Raw genomic sequence first — 26082 nt, 5'->3', positions numbered from 1 at the left:
CCTACTAAGCCATCTGAGCGCAGGCCATGATGAGTGTGGGGAGGAGGGAGAAACCCTGGGAAGATGTGAGCTTGCAGGTGGGTGCTTGTGGGTGGGTTGGGTGCCCGGCTGCTCCGCTTGGTGTGGCGGGGGAGGAACAATGCGTGACTCAGGGCCACTGAAAGTTCTGTCCTGGGAGAGCTGCCTGGGATCCAGGTCACGGGGACCTGTTTCTCAGGTTCCTATTTTTGTTACTCATCAGCTCAGTATTCCTGAAAACAAATGGTGTTGTTGTCAGCTAATTGGCAGCACATGGTGATGGAGCGTGGCGGTGTCCTGTGGGAGCAGCCGCGTGTTTACATGGCTGGATTCCAGCCTTGCCGTGCCCACCAGCAGAGCAGTGGCATTGCAGGAGCTGCTCCGTGGGCTGTGCAGTGGGGAGATGTTTTCAGAGCAGCCTCCTTCCAAGCCAGGGCTTGAACACATTTGTTTTGTTTTGAAGAAGGAAAGAAAATAATTCTTCCATCGTCCATTCTCCTGCTTTTCATGGTAAGTGTTTACAGGGAGCCCTATCTCCGATCCCAAAAATAAAGAAGAATGCATCTGTTGATACTTATGGTAAAAGAACCACAGTTATACAGCTCTCACCAAGCACTGGCGTGCTGCTACCTGGGTTTTAGCAATCTTGTCATGTCACCAATAGGGCCGAGGCAGCAGATTTGAGCAGTACTGTGGATGTGTGCCAGCTGCCCCAGGTCACCCCGAACAGGGGGGCTTGCAGCCAGAGGAAGCTCAGTGTTCATATAGACGCATATTTTTCCTACATGAAGAAAGTGGGCTGGATGCTTAGGTGAGTTTTATCAATTAATTGGCAATAACTGTAAAGATGCAATAGTTTAAAATGCGTATTCTTGGCCAGAAGCCACTGAAATCCACGGGAGCTACTGGCACATGTGATGTCGGGAAAACAGTCGCTGCTGCCGTTGTTGGGATTAAAATGCAATTGCCCTTTTTGGGAACACTGATTGCTGAAGGCATCTGTTGTGTAAGGGACAAGCTGGTGAAAGTAGCAGAGTGCCAGGCAGAGAGAGGCTGTGCTGTGCACATTGGAGAGGTGCTTTGAGTCCTCTGCTCTGCCTTGTGTTCCCTCAGTCTGGGTCCCAGCAAAGACAGAGTTGGGATAATCAGTGCTGGTGGGCGCAAGGAGGTCCCTGCTTTGATGCAGAAGGAAGGATCACAGGATGGGGTGAAGAGAAGGAGAATGGGAACCAGATTTCGTGGCAAACCTCCTGCCTGGGAGACCTGTTTGGCCAGGGGGGTTGTGCTTCATGACTGCATTTTTGGAGGCAGCTGAATCATCTGGGGCAGCTCTCTGCTGCTTCAGGGAGGGGTGCGCTGGGTGCTGGAGATGGCACTGTGTAAGCAGGAAGGAAGGGGGTTGAGATGGGAAGATTTCCTTCTTGCTGTGGATATGCAGCGTTAGTTTGGCTCACTCTATCGTATGAGATACACCCTCAGCTTTGGAGACCAGTTTGGATCAGTGCACTTGCAGCCAAGTGCCAGCTGTACTTGGTCCAGAAGAACCCCAAGGCAGAAGTTCAAAGAGCCCTGCTCTGGGATCCTGGGAGCTGAGCTCCCTGAGCACTCAGCAGAGAGGAGCACTGTGGTGCTGGAAGCAGGGTGAAAACGAGCAAGCAGGAGCCAAACTGCAGCCAGGGCACTGATCCCTGGGCTCTCTTCTGGGCACTTAAGCTGGAGATTGCCAGATAGAAAGGTGCTGGGCTTGGACTTGAGAGGTCTGGCAAGATCCAACATGGGCAGGAGGCTTTCACAGTAGCATGGGGGCACAAATCTGCTGTTGATTCCCCCATGTGAAGAGCTGATCCATGTTGCATAGATTTTCCAGCATTCCCAGTTAAGCTCTTCTTTCCCAGTGTTCTATGAACAATGCAGTTTTCTTCTTGAGGTACAGGAGTAGGTGACAGTGAGCACACAAACTCTGCAGGCACTCCTGGAATGATCACCCTTCCCTGCTGATAGCAAGAGCGATGCACGTGCTCCATGGCTCCATCTAGATCTTGGCGTGTGCTTCATAGTCTCCATTTTTTTGGTCACTGGGGAATGCTTTTAAGCCTTTGATGGGGAGAGCCAGTGTCACTGCTCAGGAATGTGGCAGGTGTTGCCTGCGCAGTGTTTGGGTCCCTGAGATTTGGGTGTGTAGGGGGCCAGATGAAGGCATCTGGCAGGACAGCCTGGTCACTTTGTGATGGGAAAAGAGGAGGCAGTGCAGGCGAGGAGTCCCGTGGTGGCAGCAATTGGAATAGCTGAATGTTTTGCTGCTCTTGCTTGATGCCCACTCTGCTGGTTCTTCCAGGGCAGTTGCATTGAGATGCTCCACTTGGGGGAATGGTAAAGTCTGGCTGATCCCTAAGTGGGCTGGAGGGCTTTGGCCACAGCACTCCGTTAGAAGAAACTTGCTTCAAACCATTCAGATCAAGGCTTCATCCACTGCAAAGATGCAAAAGAGGGTGGGGGGCACAAGAAGAGCAGCTCTGACACGCACGGGTGTCCCTGTGTCAGCTTTCTCTTCTCCAATTTGAAAGGCCCCAACTCAGCCCTTCTCATAACTAAGATGCTCCATTTCCTGCATCATTTCCATGGCCCTGCTCAGGACTGCTCCAGCAAGTCCATACTTTTCTTTCATTGCAGTTTGCACAGTGATTTCTGGGTGCTGCTTCCCTGAGACCCATAAGGGCAGGGCAAAGCATGCTAGGAGGTGGGAGACCCCTGAGCTGCTGCAATCAAGTTGTTTGGCCTTGCAATGGGTGAGCAAAGCACTACACATGGAAATGGGGGAAGGTAGAGGTGTGACTGACCCCTGCTAGCTGCTGCTGTGGGGTTACCAGCATGAGCAGGTTTTGAAGCTGGTGTCAGGAAGGAGCAGGAGGAGATGTGAGGGGTTATAAATAACCAGCTCTCAAGGGGCAAAGCAGTGAGATACTGATTTCCATGAACAGACTCCTGGAGTGTGACACCCTTTTCCCTCTCTCACGTGGTTGTGCTCCAGATAACAGAAACCACTGCTGATTTCCTGGACTCACTGTCTTTGTCATAAAAACCCCCAACAGCAGCAGTTTATATATAAGGCTTAAGGAAAAAAAAAAATAAAAATAGAGCTGCTATTCTGAGAAGCACTGAAACCAGCAGCTTTCCCAGCTCAGCACTTCAGTTCTAGTTCACAAGAAGCTCAAGGCACTCCAGAAGGAAAGCTCTGCTTTCACAGCCAGGAAAGGAAAGTGGGGCTGGGCTGTAAAAGAGGCAGTGGAAGTGGGTCCTGGACACCAGGGCTTCCTCCCTTCTCTGCTTCTGCTGACTCCATGCAGTGCTTATCTGTCCTTCAGGAGCTTCCCCAGGGAACTTGCCCTTCTGGGAGAAGCCCACAGACGCAGCTGGCTGTTAGAGCTGTTGCTGCAGAAAGCACCCTGCAGCTTATTGACTCTGCCTGTGCAAGCTGGTACCTTTCAGTGCCCTGGGCTACAGTACTGCAATACTAGCAATACTGCACTTGTCACCAAGTTGCAGCCAGATAGCTTAATTTTTTTTCAGAGAAAAATATCAACAAGATATCAGGAGCTGAATTGCATGCAGGAATCTGTGCTGAATGTCTTCCTAGTGTTGACCACGGGGTCAGACCTGTACTGGGACTTTGGGGTGCTGCTGCACCTTCTTGTGGTGGGGGACAGAGCTGTGCCTAATAGTGCCAGCAGAGCCAGAGCTGTGATGCTGAACCCCCACAGATGTGAGGGGTGAAGTTTGGCTAAGAGTGGTTGTGGCACAGTGAGCAGATCTAACAGAGGGGCTGTGAATGGTGGAGCTCTAGGTGAGCATTTTCCCAAAGCCCCAGCATGTCAGGAAGGAAGTGGAGCAAATGTTGAGTGTTTTGAGATGAGAAAGCATCAGCAGAACGTTCGGTGTGCTGGGGGGTTTATCCTGGAGAGGAGAAAACTGAGGCAGGCAGGAGCACAGGTACAGCAGAGCTTTGAAGGGCTCTCTGCTCTCTCTGTAGAGTCCAGCAGATGATCCAGAGGCTTCAGTTGCAGGAAGGAGGCTTCCCTTCAGCCCCAGGGAAGATTTTCCTGTCTGGAGACAGACTTTCAGCTTTAAAATAAGACAATGCAAGGGCAGCTGGTCTCTCTGAGGCTGAAGACCTGTCTGTGTCCAAGGTCTCCTCGCATCCCAAGGGGAGGCCAAGTCCAGTCTGTGGGTTTCTGTTGTCCAAGAAACTGGGTGGACTGTTTGGAAAAGGAAGCGCCCATAGAACTGAGGCAGAGAGCTTCCAATGTGGAGCATCAATCTGCAACTTGCTACTCCTATTGGAAATTTCACCCTTCAGGGCAAGAGGGCACCAAACATGCTGCCTGAGACCAAACATGCTGCCTGAGACCTGTCAGTGTTTGCACTCTGAAAAGTTGTGTGCATCGGTGGTTCCTGCTGCTTCACACTTGCTGTGCCATGGTGAAGGCTGTCTGACTGATGGACCTTCCCGCAGACAGAGCTTTACGTTTCCCCAGGAGAAGATTTTGGGTGCAGAAGTTTTTGCTGAAAGCACAGCAAGGCCTAGGCAGGCTGGGAAGTGGTTTTATGCTGGAAGCTTCCAGGCACAGTGCCTCATAGGAGAGCAGTGCCATCACTCTTGGAAAGGAAACACTCCTCCATCATTGCCCAGGAGTGATGCCTGCCTGAGTCCCACCTCACAGCAAAATGACCCCTTCTCTTGGTGCAAAAGCAGATGATTTCCGAAATGTCGCCAGCTCTGGCTGTGCAAACTCTGGGCTTCTGCAAGCTACAGTATTGACAGAACAAGCAGTTAAACAAATACTGTCTTCTGCTGTAACGTTTGTTATTGTGGGCCACAAACCACAGGCAGCTTGGCCTGACTCCAGCAGAGAGACCTGCACGAAGATTCCCATGTTAGCAGCTATCTTCGAGATGCAGCCTCAGCGTGGGCCTTTCCCAGAGAGGACGAAGAGATAATAATTTACAGGGGCAGACGATTCCAGCTCTTGAGAGCTGCCTCCTGTGCTCCAGAGTTTCCTCTCCAGCTCCCAGATGCAGGCAGTACCTTTCAGGCAACACATATGCATGGAGAGGGGCAGCAGGCTGAATGAGGTCCTGTGCTGTATTTGCTCAGCTTCGAGGAATGACCCCAGCAAAATGGCCCAATCCGTGCCAGCTTTGAATCCTTTCACAGCAACAACCTTTCCCATGTTCTCTGATGAAGTGCTGGAACTTGACTCATTACAGGTCGCAAATACAGAGCTTTAACAAGGATTTCATCCACTGTGCCTATAAATTAAAATGCTTTTTGGTGTAAGTTCTTCCAGCTTACCTTATTGATGCCCCTGACACAAGATAGAAAGGGAGAGGGGTTGAGGTGAGTGGAAAGCAAGCAGATGGACTTAGTCATCAGTTAGCTGCTTTCCCTGAAGCAAGAGGAGATGCTGAGCCCTTGGGACTCCCTGTGGTTGTGCTTCCAGAGGTGTGTGTACAGCCCTGGTTGCTCCAATAGAGATGAATGGCCACTCTTAGTCAGTGACCATTCACAATAACCAGGGAGGAAGTCATAGAATGGCCTGGGATGAAAAGGACCACAATGATCATCGAGTTTTCACTCCCCTGCTGTGTACAGGGTCACCAAGCACCAGACCAGGCTGCCCAGAGCCACATCCAGCCTGGCCTTGAAGTCCCCATACAGTGCAGATAACTGCGGGCAGCTCAGATCTCTGGTCCTTGCAGAAGGTTGTCTGGATTTACCATCATCTCTCCGTGCTGCCGAAGGCAGATGATGGAACATGCAGCCCCTACACCATGCCCTGTGGCATCGATATCAGAGTTGCCTTAAACTGTGTAGTTTAAGGCAAGGTGCCCCAGTGCTCAGCATCCACCCGGATCCTCCCAAGGACCGAACACTTTGCAGCAGAGGAAGAGAAACCCCTTCTCGCCTTGCAGAGACACAGCAGCACCAGAAGTGCTGTGTGCAGATCCAGCTGGTGCTGCTGCAGGTCCCAGTGCGCCACACTGCCTAAAGTGCCTTTGCAAGGGTTGGGTCACACTTCTCTGCTGCCCTCGGAGCGAAGCGTGCTGTGAAAGAACCGAACCATTACAGTCGTGTCCACTTGGCTGCCATTCACTTTGCATCAGATTTTGTCCCTGATTCCTTTCCTGCATAGGAAAACAATGGAGGGATTTTTCTTTTTTTTTTTTTTAATTTTCTGTTTTTCTTTCTCCTTCTTTTCTCCTTTTCTTTTTTCTTTTCTTTTTCTTCTTTTCTTTTCCTTTCCTTTTCTTTACTTTTCTTTACCTCTCCTCTCCTTTCCCTTTCCTTTCCCTTTCCTTCTTTTCTTTCTTTTTTTCCTTCTTTTTTTCCTTTTTCTTTTCTTCTTTCTTTTTTCTTTTCTTTCCCCTTTTTTCTCATCTCTGCTGGTCCCATGAATGCGTTTCCCTTCCAGCCACCCAGCAAAACAGTCAAAGCTGCATTTGAGGAAGCTGAGGGGAAATCTTATTACTCTCTTCAAATACCTAAGGTGATTACAGCAGAGGTTGGTCTCATCTCACTGGTGACAGGACGAGAGGAAATGGCCTCAAGTTGCACCAGGGTAAGTTTAGGTTGGAGATGAGGAAAAACTTCTTTACAAAAAGGGTGGTTTAGCACTGGAATAGGCTCCCCAGGGAGGTGGTTGAGTCACCATCCCTGGATGTGTTTAAAAACCATTTGGATGTGGTGCTCGGGGACATGATTTAGTGGAGGGTTGTTACAGTGAGGGTAGTACGGTTGGGTTGTGGTTGGACTTGATAATCTTGAATGTCTTTTCCAACCTGAGCAATTCTATGATTCTATCATTCTATCATTCTACGTCAATGAGGTTGGAGACTGGAGCTCTCCAGAAAAGAAACTGCTTGGATGTGGCCTGGTGGAATTTTGCATGCTCTGATTTCATGTGAACATGGGAAGCTGTTGTGTCTGTCCTCTGAACCAGGAGCACCTCTACAGGACCAGCACTCTCACAGGCAGTGCTGCAGTGATTTGTGCTGGACACCCAAAATCAGCTCCGTGTCCCTTCAGAATATACATGGGAGTCCTGCTGTGCCCATACCTCTTGCAGTCTGTATATTGCCCTTAAATTAAGTCTTTCCCCCACTGTGCCGTGAGACACAGGAGGAATTGGCAAAGGCCATTTTTCTCATTAACTGAGCTAATTAATCACCTTTTGTCTTTTTTAGGTTGCTCGGAGGGCTAATTGCAGCACATGGCTAAGAGTGAGTGAGCCTCCAAGCCAGATGGAATTGAACTGGAAGTGAATGTTATTGATCTTGGAAATGTGCTTATGTTGGGGCCAGAACTGACTGGGAATACTCCCCTGGAACCTCTGTTGCCTCAAGAAAATATCTACCAAGAAATTATGGAATCAAGGCCAAATGAATCAGGATTCATTCAGGAGATGAAAGTTCAGAGTTGAACCAAACCTGTTCCAGAGCAGTTTTAGACTGAAACGTTTCTGTGTTTCCCATTTTGACATCCTGAAATTCCTCATGGAAGGGATCTTTGTCCTCTGCACGGCTTCCTGTAGTCCAAACAGACGAATGCATGAGATGGAGATGGAAGGAGGCGAGTGAGGAGGCAGCGTAGAGCAGAACAGTAATCCTGGAAAAGGATCCTGGTCCAGTCGCTATGGGGGATGTGGTCCTACAACCTCCCCCCCAGGATGTGTGGGTCCAGGAGTTGCCCAAGCACATGTCCCACTCCTGGTGCAGTTCTGCAGTTCTCAACAGAGGTTGTTTTTCACCGAATGAAGGTTTTTCCCTGAGGTTTGTGCAAGATGCTCTCAGAGAGAGCTATAAATACCACAGTGCTTCCTGTGCAGCTCTGCAAGGAGGAAGCTGCTTCCCCAGCGGGGGAAGGAGGCAGCAGGCGTCCTCGTGGGTGCAGGCAGCTGTGTGTGCTGGGGCTGTGGGGGGATCCTCCTCATGCACCCCTCTTCCTGGGCCGGGGATGGGACGCTCGGCCAGAGCTCTGCTGCTCTGCATCAGACTGGATTTAGCTTGGGTGTTTCTAGAAAGGAGGGCGTGGGGGGGATGTGGCAGAATGCTGGGCAGGGTGAGGAGTCTGAGAAGCATTCAGAGAGAGCGAGGTCCCGTTGCTCCTTTCTGAACAAGGTCTGCTGCATGAGAATATTCTGAAGTGCTGCTTTTTCTGAATGCAGGCAGTGACAGTCTTGGAGAGGGAGTTTTGGAGTGGATCCAGTGTGCAAACCCACTGGAATCTCGAGAGAGAGAGATGAGGGGAAAGGGCCACCTCTCATTCTGCTGTCACTCTGCTACCCAGCTCCTGCTGACAGCTCCTGGGACAGCAGAGCTCCTGGAGAGGAAGGGAAGGTGTGCTGGGGCCCACCCACAGGTAGGGGATAGTGAGGCACCTGCAGGCACCTCATGCACTGATCTCCAAGATTGCTGCAAGGTCTGTGGGCTATCTAGAAGCATTAAACCTCCAACCAACCTCCAGGCCCTCTATGAGGTCTCCTTTGGCAGTCTCCAGTCCTGTTATCCTCTCTTTCCAGAGCTATTTCTGTGTTTATTTCTGTGGGGAGAGATGTAGGAACAAAAATGTCTTTTGGGGAAGTGGAGGGAATGAGCCGTGCCCAGCGGATGGGCCACACCTTCCTGGTGATCCTAGATGGGTCCGGGGAGGATTTATTCACCAGGAAATGCATTTGGGTCACATAAAGATGATTTGCAGCATTAGGCTGTGACTGCCAAGAGCTGAACATGGAGCACAGAGTGTGGGCACTGCTCACAGACTCTGCACTCTTCCAAACTCCCTGTGCCTTTGCAATGTGACCCCAATTGAGCAGCATTGCAAATTGGGACCGGCAGCACCGATGAGGGACACAGCTGTGTTGCTTCTTGCATTTTGGGCAGGTCTGGAAGCTCTGGGTTGTGCTGAGCAATGGGTGATGTGAAGCCTTGCAAAGGAGCTCTCCAGTCCAACTTCTCTCAGCCCGTGGGGCATCGTTCAGCTGCTGCACTCTCGTTTGTGGTTCGCTGTGGAAGGCAGAGCCTGAATGAGACAGAAGCACCAAGCTGGTGTTGCATGTCATTTTGTGAGGAACTTGCCTGAGGTTTTGCATTTTGGGAAGCCCCAGGGCTCAAAGTGAAAACAAAATGGGTACTCATGCAATTTCTAGTCCCAGAGGAATCTCCATTCACAGGAGGTGCCAGGCAGAATCTTGGCTGTCACTGAGGAGGAAGGGTCTTGGGTGGAGGCACTCAGTCTGAAACACACTCAGACTCAGAGGGAAAAGCATACCAACCTGGTTTCCCTTGTGATTTCTGATAATCGTGCCTTAAAGTGATCATTAAAATGATCTCTAAGCCAATTTTTGATACAGCAGATTTTAGTTTGGCTCAGCTGCAATCTCTTCTTTGCAGATTAACAAGTGGAAGAACAGCCCACGGGAGATCACTCCTGGGTTCCCCATCATCTTGCAGGGGAAAAGGATGAGTCAAGAGAGAACTCGATTGGGCGGCACAGACATCTTCCTGGAGAGAGCAGCCCCAGCACCAAGCGGTGCCTCGGTGATGTAAGAAGAGGCAGGACATGTCAGAGGAAACCCCCACATGGCACAGCAGGCCCTGACCCAAAGCTGCACCAGTCACCAAATTCTGAGAGCTACTGCTGGACCAACCACCGAGGGGTGGCTTTTCACACCTCTGCTATGTGTGTCAGCTCTGATGAGAGGTGCTTTCCCAGGGCAAGGCAAATCCAAAGAGGGAATGCGGATGCATGCTGTGTGGGGAATGCTGATGCGATGAGGTATTTGCAGAACCTGTAGTTTCTGGCTCTTGCTGCTTGGAACGAGGATGCGATTTTCCGAATAGTCAAGAAATAACACGAAGCATTAATCACAGGAGAGCCCTGTTAATGAGCCCTGGAGAATCCAGCAGTTGGGGCTGCCCAGGCAAGAGCCAATGCGGGCAGTCTTGAGCACAGCAAAAGGGCTGTGTGAACCCTGGGGAGGGGAACCTCATGGGGCTATGGCAGGAGAGGGGTGGGTGCTGGCAGGGTCTAGTGGGGCCAAGATGTGCTGGAGGGAGAGAAGGAAGGGCAGGCTGTGGGCAAGGGCTGGGAAACAGAGATCAATTGGTTCTTATTTATCTCCTCCATTTGTTTTTTCAACCCTGTTTGTGTCTTTCTGTGTGGCTGCTGAGGTGAATGTTGTGAACAAGAGATACATCCTGACAAAAGGGCTCACATGGCTGCTTGGCTCAAGAGTTCCCTGAACGGTTTGGATCCAGAGAGCCTTCACTGCTCTTTCCAAGGTGAGCCTCATATCAGCTAAGGGTGTGCTCCGAAAGAGCCAGACAGACACTGTGGCTCTTGCAAGAGAGCTCAGTGCCTCCTTCTGCTTCATCATTTACTCTGATGGAGCTCAATGCATGAGAAACAGTCTGAACACGTGGGAGCACACAGGTGTGCAGGTGAGCAGGCCCTGAAGATGAAGAGTGTGTACTGCCCCATGAATGAATGCAAGTGTTTTTGTGTAAGTGGAAAGCAAAATGACAAACCATCTACTTCCATAAATAACAGTTCAGATTGGTGCTGAGGGGATGGCAGTACTTGCAAGTTTAGGATACATTATCCCTGTGAAAGCAATGCCTGTGCTTGCTTTGCATACCGTACTCATCCAGTTGTATCTGCAAGCTCTTGTTCAGCCACTGTTTCATGTCAGCTAATTGCTCCCCACAAAGTGTCTTCTCTTTGGCCGGCTCTCCCAATGTCTGAGCCCAATGACATCTTGATGTAGCCCAGCTCTATATGCAAAACCTTGCACAGCCATCGTGTCAGCTTTGTGGGCCCCTGTGACAGGTCCTTTCTTAAGGTCCTCTCATCTTGGCAATAGCAGGTGAGGGCTCTTGCCTCTGTTTTCACTGGCTGCTCCTCATACTGCTACAAACCAGAGAGAAGCAGGGTCTTCATCTCTGCTCCAAAAGGAGATCAGCCACAGAATGGGAAATAGAGAAGTGGCAGAAGGCCCAGCAAGAAGATGATTTGGCTGGAAATTTTCATCTGGGAGAGCATATACAACAGGCCAGGGGAGATTCTGCAGGAAGGGAACCTTGGGAGTGTCTAAAGCACAGAGATGGAGGTGATGGAGAGCAGAAGCCCATCCCAGTCATGGCCTCCAGCCTGAGTGGTCCAGGATGTCCTCAGCTGGGCAGACCCTGTTGTCTGCTCAAGCTCTGGATGGATCGATTCCACTGCTTCTGCTAAGTGGAATGAGCCTTGTGAAGCTCTGTTCCTTCACTCCCAGACATGCAGAGGACAGAGGACGCAATGCGGATCGCAGTGCTCTGTAGCATATCTCCTTAGCTGTCCCTGGGGAGATAAGGGCTCTGGTGCAGATTCTGCCTTCTGCCCGGTGTCACGGGGCTGTCTGGCACTTTGCAAGAAGAAAAAATGATGTGCCTGCCACTGAAAGGTACAGTTTGTGTTACACCAAGGACAGAGTGACGAGAGAGAACACAGAGTGCAGGCAGAGAGGGTGAACTGTCCATTACAGGATCCGCTTTCATGCATCTATCTCACAGGCTGGGGCTGAGCTCAGGTTTTTGTGACCCCGCTGTGGCTCCTGCCCTTGGTGCTGCCTTCCTGCTTGCAGGGCTGGAGCTGCAGCTTGGCCCCGATGCATTGGGAACTGTTTGTCCTGACCATACGAGTGGGCAGATCTGGGATCAGGCTTTGCTGATTCTACTCCGAGGAATAGGAGGGAAGGAAGCAATTTCTGTAAATTTAGCAAGAAGGTCCTTACATCTAATTGCTGGAAGTGGTTAGGGAAGCTGACAGACTATAATCGGCGTCGCGACTTTCTTCCGGCTCATCAACAAAGGCAGAGCTCCTCTGCAGCACTCAGCACCACTCCAGTGCAGCCCAGAGAGAAGGGACAGTGCTGTAGCTTTGTGTTAATTGGGAATAAGAAAGGGTGGCAGAGCTCTAACAAGCAGAATGAGCACCAGCTGTGGTTGCCAGGTCCCTTATTTCTGAGAAAACGTTCTTGAAATGTGGTCTCTCCATCAGGCTTTAGGGAATTTCAGCTGTGTGGCACTGAGTGGCAGTCCCTTTGCTCTGCCATGGCCACCATCTTTTCTCTGCCCTTTACACCACTCACTGCTGCCCCGTGGGGAGCTTGCACCCTGACCCTGAGATAGCTTGCAATTACAGACTGAGTCAGCCAAGCACACCCCAGAGGTGTTATCCCTGGATGCACAGGCTGAGACAAGAAGAGACTTTTCCTTGCAGCCTCCCACAGGCGCTGGCTCCTTCCAGATCAGGGTGATGTACTGTACTGTGGCACTGAACCACAGCTCCTTCGGCAACTGCCTGCAGCCCAAACTCCTTCTGTGAGCAGGTGACTGCCTGGTCTACCCAGACCACGTTGCCTCAAGTTGCACCAGGGGATGGTCAGGTTGGGTATTAGGAAAATCTCCTCTGAAATAGCAATAATGCATTGGCACATTCTGCCCAGGGAGTGGTGGGGTCACCATCCCAGGATGGTGGAGATGTGGCACTGAGGGATGTGGACATGGCGGGGGTGGGCTGGGGTTGGACTGGGTGATCTTAGAGGTCTTTCCCAACTGTAATGATTCAATGATTCGTGGCAGACGAAGGTTACAGGACAATGGGGAAGGGTGGCACTGCTCCCTGCTTGGGAGCAGGGGCACTGATCAGAGCAGGCTGCAGCCCCTCCTTGACCAGCTGTCACAGTTTCATGGGCAGTCCCAGTTTGTTCTGTCCTGGATGGAGATGCCTGATACCTTCCAACCCTGTGATTCTGCTCTTTAACCAATGATCACACTCTGCTTCATCAGTCCCTGAACCATTGTGACGGCTTCTCTATCTGTAGGATAGCATTGTTGGGCATTGCTGCACATGAAGACAGTTCTCCACTGTCACAACCTCATGGTGCTCTGGCCCTATTCCTCAGTGATCTTGTAAGTTCAGTTCACAATTACTCTGTCCTGTGAGTGATTGAGTGATAAAATATGTGCTCTCCTGTATTTTCCAACATTCAGACCAACTGGGATTACACCAATGACCATAATTTTCCCTTTTAGCACTCTAGAAAACCCCTTGCAGTAGCTTGAATCATCTAATTTGATGGTCTGGAGTTTCCTCAGGCCAAAGCAATGCAGAGGTCTAAGATCTATAGGGTCAAAGACTCTACACCCTTTGTCCTCTGCAGGGATTCTCTGGTCAAGGGAAGATTTAGGTTAAATGGGACGAGGAAATTCTTCTCTCGGAGGGCAGTGAGGCATGACACTGCTGCCCAGAGCTGTGGGTGCCTGGGGCCATGGATGGGCTCTGGGCAGCCCGACCTGGTGGGGGGCACCCAGCCCATGGCAGGGGTTAGAGCTGGGTGGGCTCTGAGTTCACTTCCAGCCCAACCATTCTGCGATTCTGTGATTCTATGACATAAACTGGGCAGGTGATGTGGGTGTGGGGATATGCAGGGGGCTGAGACCACCCAGAGGAGATCAGCTACTGTTCTGGCAAAATCTCTACTAAGGGTGAAACTTCTACCTTAACTTCCTACAGTTAGCTGAATGGCAGCTACTTGCAGTTCCAGGTAAACACTGGGAAGAGCTCCAAGTGCTTGCGTTGCTCAGACAGAGACTGCTGTGAAGGAAAGGTTTAGTCCCTTGTGAGCAATTTCCCATTAAAACGGAATTTGAAAAGTTTCATTCTGATGCCAGTAGCAAACACAGGCAAATGTGGTCATTCCCCTTAATGGGAAGGAAAACCCTTGGGACTAGCTAGAGAATGAGCTTGTAGATACACAACAGCCAGGTGAGGACTCATCCAGTTCCTCCCAAGGCCACAGAGGTCCTTGTGGTACCTTGCTTAGCAAGCATCCTGCAATTTAGAATACAAAACAACATCTCCTGTGCTGTTAGGTAACAAGACAGCGTGAAGGTGTGGTAGGAGTGAGTGTGAACAGGCTGAATCACCAGGCAGGAGGTGGAGAATCATGGCTGGGAGAAGGTGCTGTGATGGGGGGGACCTGATTGTCCCCTGTGACCCCAGTAGGTGGACTGCAGGGCCACCTGGATTACTGGCAGGGCAGAAGAAAGGAGCCCTTGGGATCTAGACAGGAGCGTGGACAGAAGCTGGGCCATGGTGACATGACCTCGTGGCCATTGGGATCAATGGCTAACAAGGGACAGCCAGGCAGGAGCTGGCATGACATGGCATGGCATGCCTGGTGGGTCAATGGAAGGTGGATGTAAAACAACTCTGGGCTACCCAACAGCTGCACTGTTATCAGGATATGTCCAGGGAGTGGGCGATGAGTGGGTTTCCAGCATGAGGCATGTCCTGGGCCCCTTCTTCCTGCTCTTGCACGCCCAAGGCCATCTTCCTAGGCAGTGAAAGCAGAGATGTAGGGTCTGATGTCCCCTGCATCCACATAACCAAAACAAAGCCATAACAGAGGCATACACAGAGGCTAAGCAAGACAAAACAACAACAACAACAACAACAACAACAAAAAAAAACAAAAAAAAAACCACCCTGTTTGTGGGATGGAAGTGATAATTCCTTCTCTTTCCTCCACCCAGTCATCAGAGCTGAGTTTGTCCTTGTTACATATTGATTCCTCCCCATGCTCTACAGGAACCAAAATGCTCTGTCTGCTGGTGGCAGATCCATCTGTCCCCATACTGGGTGCATTTGGGACATTTAAGGACCATGTGCTGTGCCCTAGGCCTGCCCAGGGGCTGGGTTTTGCCTCGTTACATGGTCTCCATGCTGATGAACCCAGCGCCCAGCTTGGACCATACTACTTAGAAGCATAGAAGCACAGAATCAGTAAGGTTGGAAAAGACCTCTAAGATCTTCTAGTCCAGCCACTAGTCCAGCTTCTAGTCTAGTCACTGCTTAGCCCAGTGGTGGAGGTTCATTCCCAGGTCATCTCAGAGGGGCTGAACCCCTTGTATGGAGGGAAGGATGATTTTAGTTTGCAAAGCCAGAGCCTTCTTGGCTCTCCTGGGGCCAGCCAGCCCTGTGCAGCTGCAGATACTGAGCTGATGCAAATGTCACTGTGTGCACAGAGCACACAGTCTGAGCACAAGGACAGCAGGAGAATGAGCAAGGATTCAGTAGGGTTTCTCTCATCCAAGGGCAAGCAGGGCAGAAAGCAGTGAGGAGTGGTCCCATTTCTACCATATTTTGGGCGTATTACAGAATCATAGAATCATAGAATGGGCTGGGTTGAAAAGGACCACAATAATCATCGAGTTTCAACCCCCTGCTATTTGCAGGGTCACCAACCACCAGACCAGGCTGCCCAGAGCCACATCCAGCCTGGCCTTGAATACCTCCACTGGTTCTGTGATGTGCTGGCTTCCAAGTTGCTGCAGGTCCAGAACCACAGAGGATCATGCTCCCTGAGATGAACACCACAGTCCTCCCTCCCTTCCAGTGATGTCTGAAGAGACTTGGCAGTTCTGGTGCTGCCTGCAGAGCGAGGAGTTGTAGGGTGCTGTGGGTCCATCTGTAGGGCAGCCTGCAGTGGGTTCACCATGACATGGCTGCTCTGACCTCCTGACAGGACCACGCTGCCAAGCAGAGAGCACCAACACTCTTAGGCACTGCTTTGTGTCTGCAAACTTTGCTTCCCCAGGGTTATTTTGCTGCTGTTCCCATTAAGCTGATCAGCAGTTGTGCATCAGATGTGACAAGGCAGAAGGAGACTTCCAACTCCCCTATGGCCAGGACTGGCATAATCCATGGGAAAAGAAAGCAGGGAGCTTCTCCACGTGATTTTAGCAATGACAGGCAGTAGCCCAATGCCAGGGTGCTTCCTGCCCTCAGGTTCTTGGGCTCAGCTCATTGCTCACTGCCATGGTGGAGTGGAGCTCCTGCAAACACATCCCATGGGCAGAGCCCTCCTGTCCCCACCGTGGCAGCAGGGAAGCAGGGAGATCTCCTGTCTGTGTTTGGGTAGGGTGTGCTGGCACCGCTCACGCCCGCTTCTGGGAAGGAGCAGGTGCCTCGTGTCCAGTTGGACCTGTCCCTTTGGCAAACACTGGGGGAGGATGTCACGAGAAAATGGGTGACCTTACAACACGTACTGTGGGCTCTTTTCCTGGGTTTCACAACTCCTGATTTGGCTGGGGGAAGCAGCAGCAGAGACAGTAGATGTCTAATTCACAGGGGGGTGTTTCAAGTCCTGGATTTGCAGGTCTTGGAAGAGTGTTGGGATTAATGCAGAAACAGGGATGTTCCCTTCTCTTAGTGCTGCTTTCTGTGTGCCCTTCCAGGCCCAGAGCCACACTGCTTACATCACAGCCACTTACATCCTCCACCTGCTGGCCCCATAAGCTCAGCTTTGCAATTGATGTCTGTTCTTCCACAATCCCAAGGAGATCTCCTTGTCCTTGACTGCTTGAGGCCATTCTTGGGATACGCTGTTGTAAGCAGTGGGTGAGGTTGGTGGGGAACAACCAGCTCCTCCTCTCAGCTCTCTCTAGGTGCCTGTAAATGGGTGATAGATGGGTAACATCACGAGACGGCCTGGAATGCGCAGAGTGGTTCCGCCATCACTAGAACGTGAGTTCATATCTGAGCTATGGAAACATGGATGCAATTAGCAAGGTTTTTCAGCTCTAAATATACAGTGGAAATCCAGAGAACCTATAATCAGATGTTAAACATTGTGATTAATGCTGTCTAGATGAGCATCTCAGCTTCTTAAGGAATCCAGACGTTCCCCGCCCCTCCCAGTTTCCATGGGGCGGGCAGAGAGGACAGTGGTGGATGCAGGCAGGCAGCAGGCTGTGAGCAGATGGTACTGGTGGGTACTGGTCCACTGGGCCCAGCAGGGAGCTGCTCAGACACATGCAGCAGAGATGAAAACAATTAACAGCCTCTTGGTGTATTTGTTCTCATGACATTGCCAGGCTTTGCACCATCCATCTGGTCGTACCAAGCCATGTGTCGGTGGGGAATGGGTACAGGTGTGCTGGGCTCTGCCAAGTCATTGGTGTCATCAGTCACCTGGGCCTGAAGAGCAGATCTGGAAGATGCTGTGATAGCAATAGTGTGATAGTGGTGGTACAGCAGATTGGATATTAGGAAAAAAATTATTCTCCGAAAGAGGAGTGAGGTATTGGAAGAGGCTGCCCAGGGAGGTGATGGAGTCACTGCCCCTGGAGGTGTTCAGGGGAAGGGTGGGTGTCACACTGAGTGATGTGGTCTACAGCAATGACAGGCATGGGCTAATGGATGGACTGTGTGATCTTATTGCTCTTTCCAATCTTAATGATTCTGTGATTCCATGATAAAGGGTGGATGAAAACTCAGATATGTCCTCGTCTTGGGTGCTGTGTTTGTCCCAGGGGATGAAGAGCTATTAGAAGAACAAGCTGTGCTCTGATACCCTCAATGTAAGCTTCTTGATGCACGTGTTGCTTGCAATTGACCTGCGAAGTGCTTGGAAAAGGCAAGCACTGAGCAGGTGCCAAGGACTGCTTGAGATGTTAGTGCAGTCACATGGAATTCAGCACTAACCTCAGCTATAAAACCATACCTATGAACGTGGGTAAGTAGAACATCTCCATTTACCAGCAGGGGAAATGGAAGTGTGCAGGAGGAAGGGGACTGTCTCATTCCAACAAGTCGAGGATGGCCCCTTCCTTGCTTACTAGTTTTGCACTGCAATCACTGAATGCAGTCAGCTCTCATAAAGTGCAGGGGGCTGTAACAGAGGAATAGGCAAAGGCACAGAAACTGCAGCAGGAGCCTGACCTTAAGCAGAAGGAAAGCTCTACATTTTTGCAGGAGGTACCTGGAGCAATGCTGAATCCAATAGAACTGCCCCATGCAATTAAGCAGAGTAGATTTTTGGAGGTATGTCCCTCGTCCTGTCTGTGCCAGCCAGCAGCGTGCTCTGTGTGAACCCACCATGCTCGTACCTCTGTCCTTTGCTTTCAAGGTGGAACAGGGCCATGGGAGGTAGATTCCAATCTGCAGGTAATGAATGGGGCTTTTTTGCACAGAGGCTCTTTACACACAGGATTGTGACTCCTGGATGAGATATGATATGTCCCACACAAGGACAGAGCTCTGCTTAGTGACCCATCCGCTGGGCTGCAGCCCCTACCTGAGCACTCTCTCACCTGAAGTCACACTGATGCCTTTCAGATGGTTTTCATTTGAACTCCCAGATCTTCTTCTACCTATTTCCCAAGCAAGAGGACAAACCTGCTTCTTTAACAACAACCAAATCACCCTTGCTACACTGCAAAGAACTTCCTCAGCATCCAGGTCTGAAACACTCTCTTTTCCTCCCTATTGTCTGTGTCCATGCTTATGCTTCCCATAAGCTGCTGTTTCAGGGCTGCTTTCTGTATAAAATTACCTCCTGAGAGCAAATGTTCAGCTGCATTGTATGACCCACTATCAGTACAGCTGCCCCTGTGTTACAAAGTTCAGCATCTGTGCAAGTCTTTGCAACTGTGGGATTTTGGTTTTGTGTCCTTCGGATTTTGGATCACTGAAAAGACATTCAGAACAGCCTGAAAGAACCCCTTCCTTGGTGCCTTGGTCTCTGGAGGTCACCCTGAGTGCAATTACCTTCTCCAAGTGCTATGTGAGGAGATCTGGCAGAGCCACGAGTGACTCACAGTAGTGCATTATAACCAGTGTAACACTGCCAGCTCCAAAGTGACCTTGCTGTGGCACAGCATGCTGGCACTTCATGCAGCTCAGGCCTTGAACAGGCAGCAAGGACCATGCCCAACTCCTCACCCAAGCCCAGCACATCACTGTCTTCATCTATATGTCTGGGATAGGTGTGGTTAATAGCAATCTACTGTATGCTTTGTGCAAAGCACGTCTTCCTCTTCAGATCCTTCACTGGTGGCTGTCACTGCCTGGGCCTTCCTGAGTAAGCCCTGACTGACAGCTGCAGCCCATTGCAGCCCATCCATTGGGATGAGATTTGGAACAAGTTCCTGGACTGGTCCATGTGTCAGTTACTTCTGAGTGATATCCTCAGAAGCTGCAGCCAACGAGATGGATAGGCAGCTGGCCAGTTATGCAGACAGACCAATTGGGAAGGAAAGAAAGGGAGATCTCAGAGATCTCAGGACTCCGTTGTACTACATATATTAAAAAAAAAACACAACAAAACAACAAACATACATGTTCCTCCTCTGTCTACTGTGTTTTTTTAATCATGAAAGAGGAAGGAGACAAGTTAAAGCTCAGGAACCTGGTCCTCTCCTACACAAATAGAAGAAGAATAAGAAAAAAATAGCCCAACCAGATAGTTTTCAAGTGATAAATACAATTAGAAAATTAACCATCCAGTTAACGCAGTGGGGACACCCACATTACCCATGGCATGGAGAAGCCATGGCTTCATCAGCATTTTGTTCACCACTTCTGGAGCTGCCTCTGGGCTAAAGGCCATTGCATACTTCAGGAAGGAGCTGGGATTCAAACCAAGGACTCCAGCTGGGGAGCACGGAGACACTTTTCCTCTCCTTTTCAGACCTCTAGATACCAGCAGGTGTGATCTGCCAGCAGCTGAGCAGCCAGAGATGCTCAGGTGTTTGTAACTCCGTTGTCGTTTACAATGAGTTGATAGTCCCTGCTCCATGCTTCCATTTCCAGTATTCAATGTAATCCCTTTTTTATAGCATGGGCATCCTCCAAAATTGCCCTTTGTGAGAATGGCGGAATCTTTGCAGAAGTTTTTGAGGTGCTGTGTCCGTCACCAAAGCCACTTCTCCCACAGACCTCAGAGCCTGAGGTTGGGGCAGGCGTTGGAGGCTGGTGAGAAAGGACAACCAGGAGTGCTTTGGGAAGGAGGAGCTGGTCAGAAAGTCAGATGCGAGGCTCCATTGTGGTGCATGGCAAGAGGACGAGCTACAGTGGAAACTGAAAAAAGAGAATTTCAGAGCATATGGGAGATGAGGGAAAATGCTTTTACCATGAGGGCAGCCAAGCATTGGAAGAGGTTGCACAGGGGCTGTGCAGTCTCCTTCCTCAGAATTTTGCAAGATGAAGCTGCATGCACCCATCCTGATCCCATTGCTCACCATGCTCTAAGCAGGATGTTGGACTACAAACCTCCAGAGGTCTCTTTAGGTAGGAATTACTTTGCTGTGCTGTGAGCCTAAGCAGAATGGGACCAGCTCCTCAGAGATCTGTGGGTGTGGGATGGATCTCTGTATGCAAATCTGTGGAATGAGACAAAATGCAGCAAGCCAGTACAGGAAACAATAGGTGTGCATGTGTGGGGGTGTGTGGGGTGTTAAATGCCCTGTGTTCCTTAATGGTGGTGGCTGAGCACGGCTGAATGCTGACTGTGTGCATTGCTGCATGTTCCTTTTTGAACCTGTATCTGTGTATTTTTCTTCAGTGCTTTTCTTGTGGGATAAGCCCGGATTTAATCTAGTGGTACTGATGGCTTCACACACCCTTGCAAGATGTCCCTTCCTTGCCCAGGTGTTGTTTGTGGATCAGTTGGCAGCACCTGAAGGCACCCAGAAGTCAGTGTACAATGCATGCTGCAACATTAGTCCAGCAGCAGTGCTCTGGGGAAGGGCTGCAAGTCAAGACTGTGCAAGTGATTAATTGCCATGTGGAAAGCCCTCGTTTAGCTGCACTCAGGAATTCCAGGTGCATTCGATGATGCTACGGTTTGCCTGCCCTCTGTTCTGAGGAAAACACCATATGACTTTTTAAATGGGGAATTTGGGCCAAAATGTTCAAAACCAAAATAACCATTTTTTTTTTTTTTTTTTTTTTTTTTTTTTGCCCAGGCTGTGAAAAATGTGTCCTTCTAAGAATCAATAGATTTATATGCAGATTCCCAGCACATGAATAATTCATTGCTATAAGAAAGGCGAAACACTATAGTGGCCTGATTATGCAGTTGTTTTAAATAAGCAAAATTAGTTGTTAATGAGACCCCCATGCATATTTAGGAAAGCTGAATAATTTATTAAAAGCCAAGAAGTGACTGCTGGAGAAAAGAGGGGAAAGCCAAGCGCTCTTGTAAGATAGATTGTGTTACTGTGTCTGGTGGAGAAGAGGGCACAAATTAACCCTTTCTGAATAAAACTCAGCTAAAGCACATGCATTCATGGAGTAACTCTGCAGACAGACCAGGTGATGTCCCTGTGCTGAGCAGAGCCAGGCACTTCTTCAGTGGTGCTGTGAATTAAGACTCATCATTAGGTGGCATCCCAAACGTTGGGCAGCTCGAGACCCCACAGCCCAGGAACATCCATATTTCATCCCAGTTTGTAAGGAATCTTTACAGAGTGGTGAGGTGCTGGAAAAAGCTGCCTGGAGAGTTTGTGGATGCCCCATCCCTGGACATGTTCAAAGCCAGGTTGGATGGGGCCCTGGGCAGCCTGGTCAAATATTTAACCTGGAGGTTGGTGGCCCTGCATGCAACAGGGGGGTTGGAGCTTGGTGATCCCTGAGGTTCGATCCAACCCAAGCCATTCTATGATGCTATGAATCACAAGTCAAGAGGAAGAAACGTGCGTTTTCAAAGGCCCCAGATCATAAATGCGGGACAAGAGAGGGAATATTCCAGCCAGGAGGAGGAAATAAAAACCAACCAACCAAAGACTCTATCTGCCTTTTGGTCATTTTTTTCCTCTTGTATTTTCTCCTAGCAAGAGCTGATTATTTCCAGTGAAGTTCCTTTGTGTTAGAAGCAGCTACACATACCTTTATCTCTTTGTCTCCTGTGCCCAACCAGCAATTGGCCATCACTGATACCAGTTCCTACACCTCCTCAAGCTGCCAGCCACACTTCTGCCTGGTTCTGCAACGCAATGAATTTCCTACTGTTGGGAATTGGGAATCAGAAATACTTTGAATACTGGAGGGAATATCTGTGTTCCGCCTCTGTACCTGTCAACAACTGTGGCCATAGTCTGGAAAGTCTGCCCTGAACTTCCCCAAAGCAGGAAAGCACCTCCTACCCTGGCTGCTCGCAGTCTGTCCAGTTCCTTGTACCATTGGCTGGGAGAGATGTGGTCCCACATGTGGATTTTCTATCAATGTCTCACCTGCCAAGTTGCCCCTTGGAAACTCAGCTGAGTTGTGCCTTTGCTCAGCTCTGCGTGTTGTTCCAGGCAGAGAAGAGAAATGGGTGCAGAAATCTGGGGAGAGGCCAGACCAAGAGGTAACCCTTACAGGAGCTGTGAGGGAGCACAGAGGTCACAGGAGGTGTTTCTTCTCCATGGAGTGAACATGGGTGCCCCAGCTAGAGTGCTGGTGGCTGAGCTGGCAGGGGGTTCGATCTTCATGCCTGGAGCAGTCCAGTCATTCTCTGAGTATATTGCTCACGTGGGTGATGTGCAGAAGAGACAAGCTTTTGCCTCCAGGGATTGGTCCCGTTTCTTTGTTTGCTGTGAAGGTGCTGGAAGACATTCGCAGTTCCCTTGAAGTGGGTTTTTCATCAAGAGATTGGAATAACCCATGCTGAGCTCCCAGCAGGGTCAATGGCATGCTCAAGGGATTCACACTGTGGGTGATTTCCCTGCTCCACTTTCCCAAGTGGCACAGACTGGAAATGGTGGCCTCGGAGCTGGCATGGGTGTGCTGCTGGGAGCCTACAGGTGCCCTTGGCCCTGGGGAGGCTTGCAGTTGGGTTGCACTTGAGATACGAAGGGAAAATGTTTTCTCAGGGAGGTGACGTTGGACTGAGGGCTAAATTGATTTCCATAAATATTTGAGCAAGGCTGAATTATTTATGACCCTCTGGTGACACAATAGAACTGATGGAATCGTCTGTGAATTTTCCAGATGATTTAGTTTAAAAATGCTGCTCGTTATTATTTATGTGGGTCAGATCTCCCTTTGCTCCTGGCTAGGCCTTGCACATGAGTTACATAAACACAGAGTCAATATACAAATCTCTCCCTTTATCTGTCTTAATCTGCCAGTCAGTAAGTGAGCAGCAGCCTTGCTGCTCTGTTCTCCGGAGGGACTGTAATCAGAAACCTTTGTCATTCAAATGAATGCAGAGAGGAAAGGAAAGGAAAGGAAAGGAAGGAATAAAGAAGGAAAGAGGGAAAGGAAAAAGGAAAGAAGGAAAAAGAAAAAAAAAAGAAAAGAAAAAGAAAAGAGAAAGAGAAAAAGAAAAAAGAATGAAAGAAAAAAGGAAAGGAATTAGTAAGGAGAAAGAAAGAAGAAAAGAAGAAAGAAGGAAAGAAGAACGAACGAAAGGAAGGAAGGAAGGAAGGAAGGAAGAAGGAAGGAAGGAAGGGAGGGAGGGAGGAAGGAAGGGAGGGAGGAAGGAAGGAAGGAAGGAAGGAAGAAATGGACAGACAGAAAGAAGCAAACTACTTGTTTGCACACAGTCGTAACATAGCATGGTGGGAAGCAGAAAGCTGAATGGATCTGAGGGGCAGCCAGACTCCTACGTATCCAGGTCAGATGTGCACATATTTGTGCCCAAAGAAATCACACCTTGCCAGTGATCCACTATTGCTGCTGGCAAGAAAAAAAGATGGTGCAAACAGGTAATTTCTGTGTGAGACCACTGAGAACTGGCAGAAGTGGGGTAGAGAAGCACTTCCCACCTCTGGAAACATAGGTCTGTGTAACAGGACTTGTCAGATGGTGGATGATGGATGGAAGGGACCTTGGAGGTCTTGAGTCTAATTTCTAGCTTGAATTGGGACTAACATCAGCCTTTTGAGGGGAGATGTGTGGGATGATCAGTTATTGTCAAAATGCCCCCACAAAATTAATCAGAAGCTTCTGTTGTCAGTAGTGTGTGCACTGGGGCTTGTGTCTGCAGCAGGATCTCTGAGACCTGAGAGAAAGAAAGAAAACAGAGCTTTGGGAAGTTGGGAAGATGATGGATCTCTAGAAGTGGGTTTCCTTGCTGCTTCTGCACCATTTCAGCAGATGCTGTTTCTGGGTGTGTAGGGAAGAGCTAGGGAAATGCTGGAAGCAATTTGAGGACTGCCCAACCAGAGGAGGGTTTTGGTCTTAGGTGAAGTCCACCAAGATCTACATGACTTCAGATATCCTTTGGGTTGTGTAGTGCTGCTCAACTGCTGAGCAGTGGAAGTGTATCTGAATGGGGAGGTGAAGCTGAACTGTATTAATTAAATGGCTTTGAACAATTTCAACTGACAATTGAAGTGGACTTCATTTAAATAAGATCAGTTCATATTCACTTTCTGCTCACTCATGCTGATGAGAAGCACTTGTGAGAGCAATTTTAAGTGGTTTTCTCTCAACACAAGAAGAATATTGAGTGGGAGGAATATATGAAAGACACTTAAGGCCTTGGCTTTCCTAGAGCTGTGCAAAGCAAACTCCACGCTGTAAACTCAACTGTACTTACAGCTGTGCAGGATATGCTTAAAATCTGGAACAGGTTTCTCAGGGCCAATCTACTCAAGTTTTGAAATTCTCCAAAGACGGAGATTCCACCCCATCCCTGAGTGCCTTGGGTTAAAACATTCATGTTAAAAGTGATGAGTACCAACCAGAGGACACGTCCTATGGTTATTCTCCAAAAAATGGGGGGCATCCCTTCTTTCTCTGGCCCCAGAGGCAAACAATGCACTGCTCCTTCCAGCTCGCTCCGATGATGGGTCTCGAAAAGACATCCAACCAAGCACCACCATCTCAGCAGGTCTGCAGGTCCATGGTGGGTAGAGCCAAGAGCTCTGGGAAGAAGCTTGTAAACCTGCTGCAGATGACCCTGGAGGAGAAAGCATTTTCTCTTTGGCAGGTAGGAGGGTGTTGTAGCAAACACTGTGGGATCTCCAGGGAATGAGAAAGTGTGAGACATACTAGAAGGCCTTTCCCATGATCTTAAAGCTTTAGATGAAATCCTAAAGCAACTTTTGATGGATGCCATGAGGACAAAGATCCCAGGATGGATGCCTCTGGCTGCATAAACGTCTCTGCAGGGAGACCCAGCTGTGTACTTTGGGTCATCTCTTGCTTGGGAGAAATTCTGAGCAGAGCTGAGCTGGGCAGCACCCACTGGACCTCTCTCCCAGCCCAGGCCCTTGGATGCTGCTCTAGAGCTGGCATTTCCCCTGTTGCTCTCACTGTGCCTGGGTGTTGGCTGTGGGAATGGCCCAGCTGTGTGTGCTGTGTAAGCAAAGGCAGAAGGGCTGTTTTCACCATGTGCCCTTGAATGGCCACGTCCTATCTAGCTAATCATTAGCCAGGCTAAACAAGACAAGGCCAGGCTGTCTCGGAGTGTTTCTCTGAACATGGGCTGGATGGCAGCTCCTGTAGGGCTGCAGCAGCTCACAGCCCCACATGCAGGAGCATTTGCCTCCTGCCCTCCCACGGCTGAATCCAAGCCATCCTGAACCACCGCTTCACAACAAACTCAGAGCATTTTTCCTCTGCTGCAGTAGCAAACCCTTCAGAGTCTCTCTTGAGTGTTTTGCACCTTCTGATGACGCCTGTCTGGGCTCAGACCCTACATGTAACTGCAGCTCTCCCTCTCGTCCCAGCTTAGGGACAGTGCTCTGGGGAGCAGAGCAGGGCTAGGAGCCATCACAGGTGCCAAAAGAGGTGAGTGTGGACTCAGGGGCAGCTGCAGAAGCCAAACAGACCAGTTCTGGCATGGGATCCAGGTGTGTGCTGGGCTGCTCTGCTGTCTCCTCATAGATCAGTGCTCTGGGGAAGGGCAGTGTGGGCATCGCTACTGGGAACCCAAGGAAAACAGCACCGCCTGGGATCTTTCCCCTCCCACCTGTCTCACCATCCTGCTCTGGGAACAGGGGACATGCCCACTGCCTCCTCAGGGGCAGAAGCAGGCACAGCTCTTTTAGGGAAGCTGTTACATCACCTGCAGACATCTGTGCTCCAGGGACGCAATGAGCTGCAGCCCCTGCTTTGTGGCAGCGTCTGTGGGGCTGCCCCACAGTGGGCTGTGTGCTGGGGGAGCTGAGCAGCCCAGGCTGGCTGCAGCAGGCAGGCTGCTGGTTTGTTCCCATACAAAGCTCTCTTTTTGCCCGGTCCTCCGGCCC

At 50.0% G+C, this 26082-nt stretch overlaps 1 long non-coding RNA gene across 4 annotated transcripts; it reads left to right on the top strand.

The window, feature by feature from the left end:
• Positions 1–360: 360 nt before the first annotated feature.
• Positions 361–23177, top strand: LOC109370953 (uncharacterized). Of its 4 annotated transcripts, none has more exons than XR_014879632.1 (5): positions 361–528; positions 2689–2804; positions 7261–7845; positions 9466–10356; positions 20869–23177. It is a non-coding gene; the product is annotated as an uncharacterized LOC109370953 (long non-coding RNA). The 4 variants fall into 4 exon arrangements; XR_014879631.1 differs by lacking the exon at positions 361–528 and adding an exon at positions 693–829; XR_014879634.1 differs by lacking the exon at positions 2689–2804.
• The last annotated feature ends 2905 nt before the right edge of the window (positions 23178–26082 follow it).

The sequence above is a fragment of the Meleagris gallopavo genome, chromosome 25, assembly GCF_905368555.1.
Source record: "Meleagris gallopavo chromosome 25, MGAL_WU_HG_1.1, whole genome shotgun sequence".
Lineage (NCBI taxonomy): Eukaryota > Metazoa > Chordata > Aves > Galliformes > Phasianidae > Meleagris > Meleagris gallopavo.
The sequence above is the reverse complement of the archived record's forward strand: the minus strand, read 5'-3'. Positions and strand labels throughout refer to the sequence as shown.